We start from the raw sequence: 8,484 nt of genomic DNA on the forward strand, positions 1-8,484 counted from the left end.
TTTATGTATATAATATGTATGTATGTATGTATGTATATATGATATAAAAATTGGCAACAGCAGTACAATGCAATATAGGCTAAACATTAAAGCAGCAGTAAGAATAATTAAAAATATTATATAGAATAGAACAACTGACAATGGACACATTTTTCTGCAGATTAACTACTTTTGGTTTTAATATTGTGAGTGACTTTTGCTTATAATACAGACATACTTTTACTTAGGTAAATTGCACTTCTAGTAGAGTTTTTACAAAGCAGTAAACTTCTTACACCAATGCTTAATACATTTTTATTTAACAACAATGTGATTGATTATAAGCAAAGTCGATGCTAGGATGGTAGCAACATGCTGAGGCTAAAGTTGACATCTTATTGTTAAAAATAAATGTTATGTACATACCGTTACTCTCGCCTGTAATCTCCGTCTGTACAAATTACGGCGAGCCGCACGAACACGTTGGATCCGCCGTGTTTGGATGCCGATGTAAGTCCGCAAAGCCATGAACATCAATTGCAACGCAACGTCCGCCATTGTTGATGGTGTGTTTGTGTTTGGCGCTAGCGCGCTAGCGTTGCTGGGAAAGATATGACGTATACACAGTGACGTAAGACCTGGCTCTGTTGTGGCTCTCGACTTGTGGAAAAGCAAACGGTTCTTAGAAAGCTCCACAGTCGAACCAACTAAGAACTGGGACTAGCTCTGGCTCTGAATTAGCTCTGGCTCTGCTTTGGTGGAAAAGGGGTAAGAGAGAGCTGCCCTAGATGCCCTCTGCCCACCATCACAGCATGCCACTGGCGAGGAGGAGGAGGAGGAGGATCTGTTTTCTTGTTTTTTTTTTGAAAAAGTGAGTGATCTATCTATGATGTGTGAAAATCAATAAGTGAGGAATGGATTGGGATGCACATTGTTATGCATTATAAATTTTGTTGCTTTTAAATTTACTTAAACTGGGTTTGTAAAATTTGCCATACATTACAATTAGAAATGGCAAACTCTAAGAAAATTAAGAAATACTTTACTTTACTTGGTATTGTACTGAACCACTGCACTTTACTTTTGCAGCTGCAGAAACCAAGGATGACCCGAACGGAGGTCCCAATTTTAGACCTCAAGCTGAGGTGTGGAGAAAAGCTCCTAGAGGTTTCTCTGTGGAGGGACCAAGCGTTGTTTGAGCTGCACGAAGGTGACATCCTGCATCTGAGCCACCTTCGTGCAACAGTTTTTCCTAGTGGAGATGGCAAACTGCAGTCATCAAATTACACAACAATCAAGGTACTTGTGATAAATCTTAACTACATCAATCCACCCATCCATCATCTATCTATCTATCTATCTATCTATCTATCTATCTATCTATCTATCTATCTATCTATCTATCTATCTATCTATCTATCTATCTATCTATCTATCTATCTATCTATCTATTTATCACACACTATAATGTCTGTAATTTGTTAATTTCACACACACACACACACACACACACACACACACACACACACACACACACACACACACACACACACACACACACACACACACACACTAATGTCTGTAATCTGTTAATTATTATTGCTGTTTTTTAAATCCAGATCGAGGAGGTTGAGCCTGTGGAGGTGGCGATTGAGGTCATAGGGGTCACCGAAATAGAGGACACCTGCCATATCCTTAGCAGCTGTGACGACATATTCATGGTCCCATCCCATCTGTACTCCGGGAGTATTGAACTGATCATTAAGCAGCTGCCCATGAAGATGGTCCTTACGCATGTTAATAAAAGAGTGATCAACTTCAAGACACTAATTAATGAATAGTTTTTAATAATACATGTATATAGTTATGTTTGTTTGTTTTTTGTGCTTATGTTAAAGAATCAGGCATGTGATTGGCTAAGGACAAAAAAGCAGGAAAATATACTGAGACACCCCTCCCCCCCACGCCAATCAAACTGGTGGCGGATCAATATGGACAGTAAAGCAGGACCCATAACAACTTGTTTGAACAAAAAAATACATTTTATATTATAGCTAGATGTGCAATGTGCAACTTTTTTTGTACAGTATGAAAAATAAATTATTTGGTGGATGCAGTTTTACCCAACTTTAACAGCTAAATGCACATTTTCATATCAAAAGAAGGCCTCAATTTTTGTACGACTCTTTAGCCTTTGTGGCAAGCTTTTTTAGAGCCTCTACACGTTTCTTTTGGAATTTGCGCCTGGCACTTACAGCTGCTGCCACGATGGCATCTTTTCCCATTTTCATGCCGGCCGTTGGCTTCTCAGAGTGATAAGGCCTTTTGTTCAGTTCTTCTTTATCTCTGAGCAGAGCTCTGTACCTTTGGCTCGATCGTTTTATATTTCTGCACAGCTGTACATTAACAGGACTCTCCTTTGTCTTCCGGGAGTAGTGCTGTGTATGCTGGAAATCAAAAATAATGGAAAATTTTCATTAGAATTTAAGAATCCATATCAGAAAATATATACATTTTTACATATTTGACCATGTACTGTATGTCTATCCGCTCTTCAGAAAGGTTGAAAACTTGAGCAGAGGTGCGCGAGCGCAGAATGGAATAACACTTGCTATAGCTTAGAAAGTTAATACTTTCCATGTCTGCTCTGCCATTAAACATATTGGATCCACAGGGTCACTGGGCTCCTCATGTGAACAGACAGGCACAGAAGTGCTGCGCGATTAAACTAAAACACCAAATAGACTTATGTCCCTCACATTAACCCTTAAATGCAACGACCCGAGACGTCATTCACTACCCTGCTCCTCATTCATTTTTTAAAGTTAGACATCAACCTTCTTAGTATTCCTCAATCAATCCATTTTAAACAATATAACAAAAAAAAAATAATAGAATTATAATTGAATGCCTGTTTTTTCACTATTTTTTTGTCAAAATGTATAGGGTCGCTAACGATCCGAGGTGTGTAGGATTGTACATATATTTTTTTTGCACAATGATAAATTAATCTATAATGATGAAATAGGTGCAATTCACCTTTATTCCACAGGGTGGAATAAAGGTGAATTGTGTATCGATGTCTGATACACAATGATGAAGTGACGTTTCACTCATAGGCTGCGTTCGAAACCGCATACTCATTGAGTAGGTCCTCATTTTCAATAAGTACTTACTTAACGAGCTCTAAAAGAGTAGGTACTATATTGCCTGATCTCGTTAAGTATGAATGCGATCCGCACTTTATGCGCCATGTTGACGTTATCATGTGACCTACGACGTTATCTCAAGCGCAACGACTTGAAAGACGAGTGACAGGTTTAATTAATCGATCTATAAATATCTTAATATTGATTAAACTTGCTAATTTTGTGTTCTTGTTGAAGAAACAGCTGCCCATTTATTTTGTGATATTATCCCTTATAATCTGACCCAGTTTTATCCTTACCAAAACACAAAATCGTGATCTCTTGAATATGTTGTTAATTTCTTTATTTTATATGCAAAAAATGTAATCCACAAGCAAAATTGGCCTAAATCTCCTTTATATTTTCCTTTTTCTTGTTAAATGTAACTCCTGTTTCATCCCTCAGGCTTATGAAATAAAATTTTTATTGCATTATGATGAATTATTCAAAGATATCTAACCTTGATATTGTTTTTTTTCTTTGTATATAATGTATGCAAACCCATGATATTTGTTTTGTTTTATCATTATGATTGTTAAAGATACAACCATGTAATTATAAAATAAAAGATATGAGTGACAGGTGCAGTAACAGCTCAAAGCATCAGTAACTCCACAGCCCGACCTGTGCGGTTTCCCTCAGAGTCTGCACAGAGACGTCTTTCAGCTGCTTGAGGATCTCACCTTTGGAGAAAACTGTTGATTTTATACTTGAAAAATGTAAGTATCACTATTCAAAATTAAGATTACCCCAGAATTAATTGCATTGCTAGCCCACTAAAACACTTACAATAATAATTAACAAATGCTTACCAATACTTAATTATATTACTTTTTCTTTTTTACTGAAAAGTATATTGTTTTAGTAAAACAAGCAAAATGCAACTTGTCATATGACTTAGCGATGCATGAATACACACTAGAACAAATGCAGCCGATGTGAATACCAATTTTCAGTCAAGCAATGAATAAATGCATGAGTTAATAAAATATTTTATTTACTGACAACAATAGGAAACATTAATGAGTAAAAGAATGAATAAAAGTAAACATCACAAATGAATAAGTCACCAACACATGAAACAAAGCTTTATTCAAACGTATTGTTCTAACAAACCATCACACATTTACAGGCGGTGAAGCCCACATCTGCTGCCATCTCAACACAGCTGTGCTTCTGTGGCTTTATATTGATGAAGCAGTTGACCACCGTGAACACCTTCACCTGTCCCAGCCGTCCATCATGTTCCTCCTGGACCCCACAACCCTGAAGCAACCCTGAGTGGAGAACATGTGCGGGACAATCTCTGACTGCTGATGTGTCTGCTCCAAACATCCGTGTGCCTGCTCTCCATCAGCATGACTACTGAAAACACTTTACAATTCATGTTGTCAGCATCCCATTTCTTGCCATATTTAATTTAATATTTTTACAATTACATGCTATTCGTATTGTAGCTTTATGACTTTTGTGGTGTAGTGGGCTAAACACTGAACTGATAAGCAGAAGGTTTCCTTGAGCAAGGCTCAACCACAGAAGCTCTGCAGCAAATGCACAGACATCAAGAATCAGAAAAGTGCTGAAATAACTCTGTTTGAAATTAAAATAAAATACAACTTAAGATTTAAATGTATGTTTTATTCATTTCTGTAGTATACTCAAAGCCTTTGATGACAGCCTTCCTTCATCACCCTCTCTCCAGTCTCCACCAGATAACACACACACACACACACACACACACACACACACACACACACACACACACACACACACACACACACACACACACACACACACACACACACACACACACACACACGTGCTCTTCTGCCCCTGTAACATCAGACAACATTCACGTTACCTGTATCTTAAACAACACCTTGATAAAAGCATAAAAGTGTATGTGCTCAATACTACATTTAAATGTTGAGGTAGTTGCTGATGTGTTAATATTCCTCAATTCATCAACAGTACAATCAGCACACACACACACACACACACACACACACACACACACACACACACACACACACACACACACACACACACACACACACATCCCTCTGATCAGATGTCTATTTCATGCTGTGATGTAATCTGCAATACTTAACGAAAATGTTCCAGTCAGATGTTAAATAAACATTTAGTAAGCATTTTTATATGGTTTATGTAAATCCACTTTGAAGACGTGTGTGTGTTACTGGAGCTCATGCATAATAAAACGTGTTTTTACAGCCCAATCACAACTACACTATACTGTCTGTCGTCTTTGCACCTTCAACAATTCAATTGTTTACTCTACAGTAGTTCAACAAATTCCATTTTAACACAAGGAACCGTGATTTTGGTTTGTAATACTCACATTTGATTGGCTTTTCTCCGCCTGACGTATCCTTTCCTGTGGCCTCATGGGAAGGCAGGGATAGAAAAGTATCCGACGATGGGTACTTCACAATCTGGGCGGAATCAGTAAGCCATCCGGGAACTTCTCGCCTACTCTTTTATGATTACTGAGGTTTCGAACATACTTCTCCTTTCACATTCTGTTTTCTCCTACTATATAGTAGTGTAGTGAAGTGCTGCATTTGGGTGGTGTTACAATATATTCGGTTCCTGAAATATTTGGTTCCAGTGGGTGGTGCAATCATGAATATTGATTAGTTTACCCGTGCTGTGGGCGTGTCCTTGAGACTACGCACAAACGAATGGAACAGAAAATGTTGGTGCACTCTCTTCAAATCGCAACATGTTTAATGGATTACAACTCAACGCAACTCTTCACATTTTCAAAACAGTTTGTGTGTTATGATACTGACTGAGCTGTTGTGCCTGATTGATAGATGCATTCAAATACAAAGCATAATAAATACAATTTATTTTGACTTTGATGTGTTTGGGCTTGATTGATACTTTAATTGGAATAGTTTGTGTCGACAACAATAACTGAGATAAACCTCCACAAATGTATACAATAAATGCATGTGCTACCCTGGTGTGATTATTCATGTCATCCTTAATTTCTTGCTTAGTTTTTAGATAGCCAGGGTTTCCCAACCTCCACAGGCCCATCGATAAGACTCAAGTACCTCTTTTCAACAACTACAAATGTTTATTTTCCCATATTATACTGGTTATTGTGTAGCATTAAAGTCACAAAGCTTTAAAAAAAAAAGCAACATCAAAATATTTGTCTATACTCTAGCCTATCTAAACCTGTATGACTTCTTATGTGGAGCACAAAATATATTCCTATGGGGAAAAAAACAACACTTTTCTCACATATAATTTCAAAATATATTCTTATATGTTCCACTGAAGAAAAAGTCATACAGGTTTGAAATACAATGAAGGTGACCATTTTAATGTAGGTGACAATCCCTTTAAAATGGGTCCACAAAAACATAGACTAACATGTTGTCTGTTCTTTGATAATATGTGGTGAAAATTATTTTGAAACAACCTTAATGTCATGTTAATATAATGATGTGTGGAAGCATCCAAAATGATCCATATGATCCATAGAGGTGTGTTTAATTGTGTAACATTCTCTAATCTATCAGAGGTGTTTTTCTATACACCATACAATGATAAACAAAGGTAAACCATAATCTTGTAGGGCAGGGATTGCCAAACTATTTTGCCAGCCAAACTCGGTTGACCCAAAATATTTATCTCCTGGTATTTTAAGTTAATATTTCAATTTAACAAAACATTTGCATGTTTGCTATTTTTACTATTGTTATATAACAATTAAGTAAGGAGGCAGTTGCTCCATGAATGTAACTCACATTGAAAAGACAAGGAACATTTCAAAACGTGTGGAATGTGTGGAAAGAAGGAATGCAAGAATAATGCGTCTCTGAGATAACGGTTTATTAAAACAGAGCTTGGTCACTCTTTGGCAAATGAGAACATCCTCCATGTGTGTCCAGATCACACACATTCAGAACCAGCGTCTGCAGCTCTCACATCCAATCCGAAACAGACAATCTGACTTTGCATGATAATGAAAACATAGAAGATACATTGGTGAGGACATATTTCCTCATCTTTCCAAAAAATATTAAAGTTGTTGCTTACCTTTGTCCAAGAAAAATATGTCATCAGAACAAATAATTAAAAAGTTTATACACCTGTGTATTTTATAATACTGCAATGTTTATTATAATGACTACAAAGAATAACACTATTTTTCTTCGGTATGTAGCTTATGTGGTTAATTGTGCATTTATTATTGTGACTTTAATGATAAAAATGTATGCAGTATAATGTGAGACAAAAAGGAAAACATTAGTAGTTTGGTGTTGATAAGGGGCACTTGAGGCTTACTGATGAGGTTTTCTACAAAATGAACAAGAAATTAAGGATGACACAGAATAATCAAAACAGTTTAAATTCATATTATTAGGCCACAGGAGATTAATTTCAGTCGTGTATCACTGAATGACAACTACCCAGATAGCAAAAAATATCGGCACGGCTTCTTTTTGCCGCCGGCCCTAAGCTGTCGGCTATAGGTGCGTCCCGCTGGCGGTGATGAAACGTTTGCCGCCGAATACGTCACTCCCATTTCTTGCGAGATGCCGCGGCCGACTAGCCCGCGGGCCGCCGGCTTCATTTTCTCTGGCGGTTGCCTCCGCCTAATGGACCGCGGCCGGCTGGCGGCAAGCCGCTTTGAAATACAAGGATTTCTACTCTCAAATTCGACCAGCCACGTTGGCTATGTTTGGCTTGTTGGGAAATAGAGTGGAACTGACAGCATTTTAAAGTTCTCACATTTGAAGCGATTATAAAATCATAATAGCCTATATGTGAATTATATCAAATATTATTTTTTTTTTGCTCCAAAGCCATTAGGGTTTATAACAGATTCTTGACTCTTGATTCCATGATAAGGTTAGGTTTAGGAAATTACATTTAAATTTTCACTTGATTATTTGCATGTCGAGTGTGTTTAAACAGTGTTGGTCAATTTGACCCATAATGGATGTAATACTTTTTTTTTTTTTAGCATAATAGGAGGGTTAAGAAAGTTTGAAAGTTCATTTTAGGATAACACTTATTTTTGTATTGCCCTTTTTTCTATTTCTTTTTGGACTGACTTTAAAATAGACATGACAAAAAATTAGAACTAACTTCATGACATTTTACTTTGTTTTCAAAACCCATATTTTTCTGAAAAACAAAAATATATTATTAATTATTTAGGAAAAATTCTACATTCATAAGACAAGAATAACTCAAAAGAAGCCCTCTTATATTACCTTTTATAAAGCTGATTTTTACAATATTTGAAACCCTCTCAAACATGAGGTCG

Source organism: Gobio gobio (assembly GCF_949357685.1).
Source record: "Gobio gobio genome assembly, chromosome: 5".
NCBI lineage: Eukaryota > Metazoa > Chordata > Actinopteri > Cypriniformes > Gobionidae > Gobio > Gobio gobio.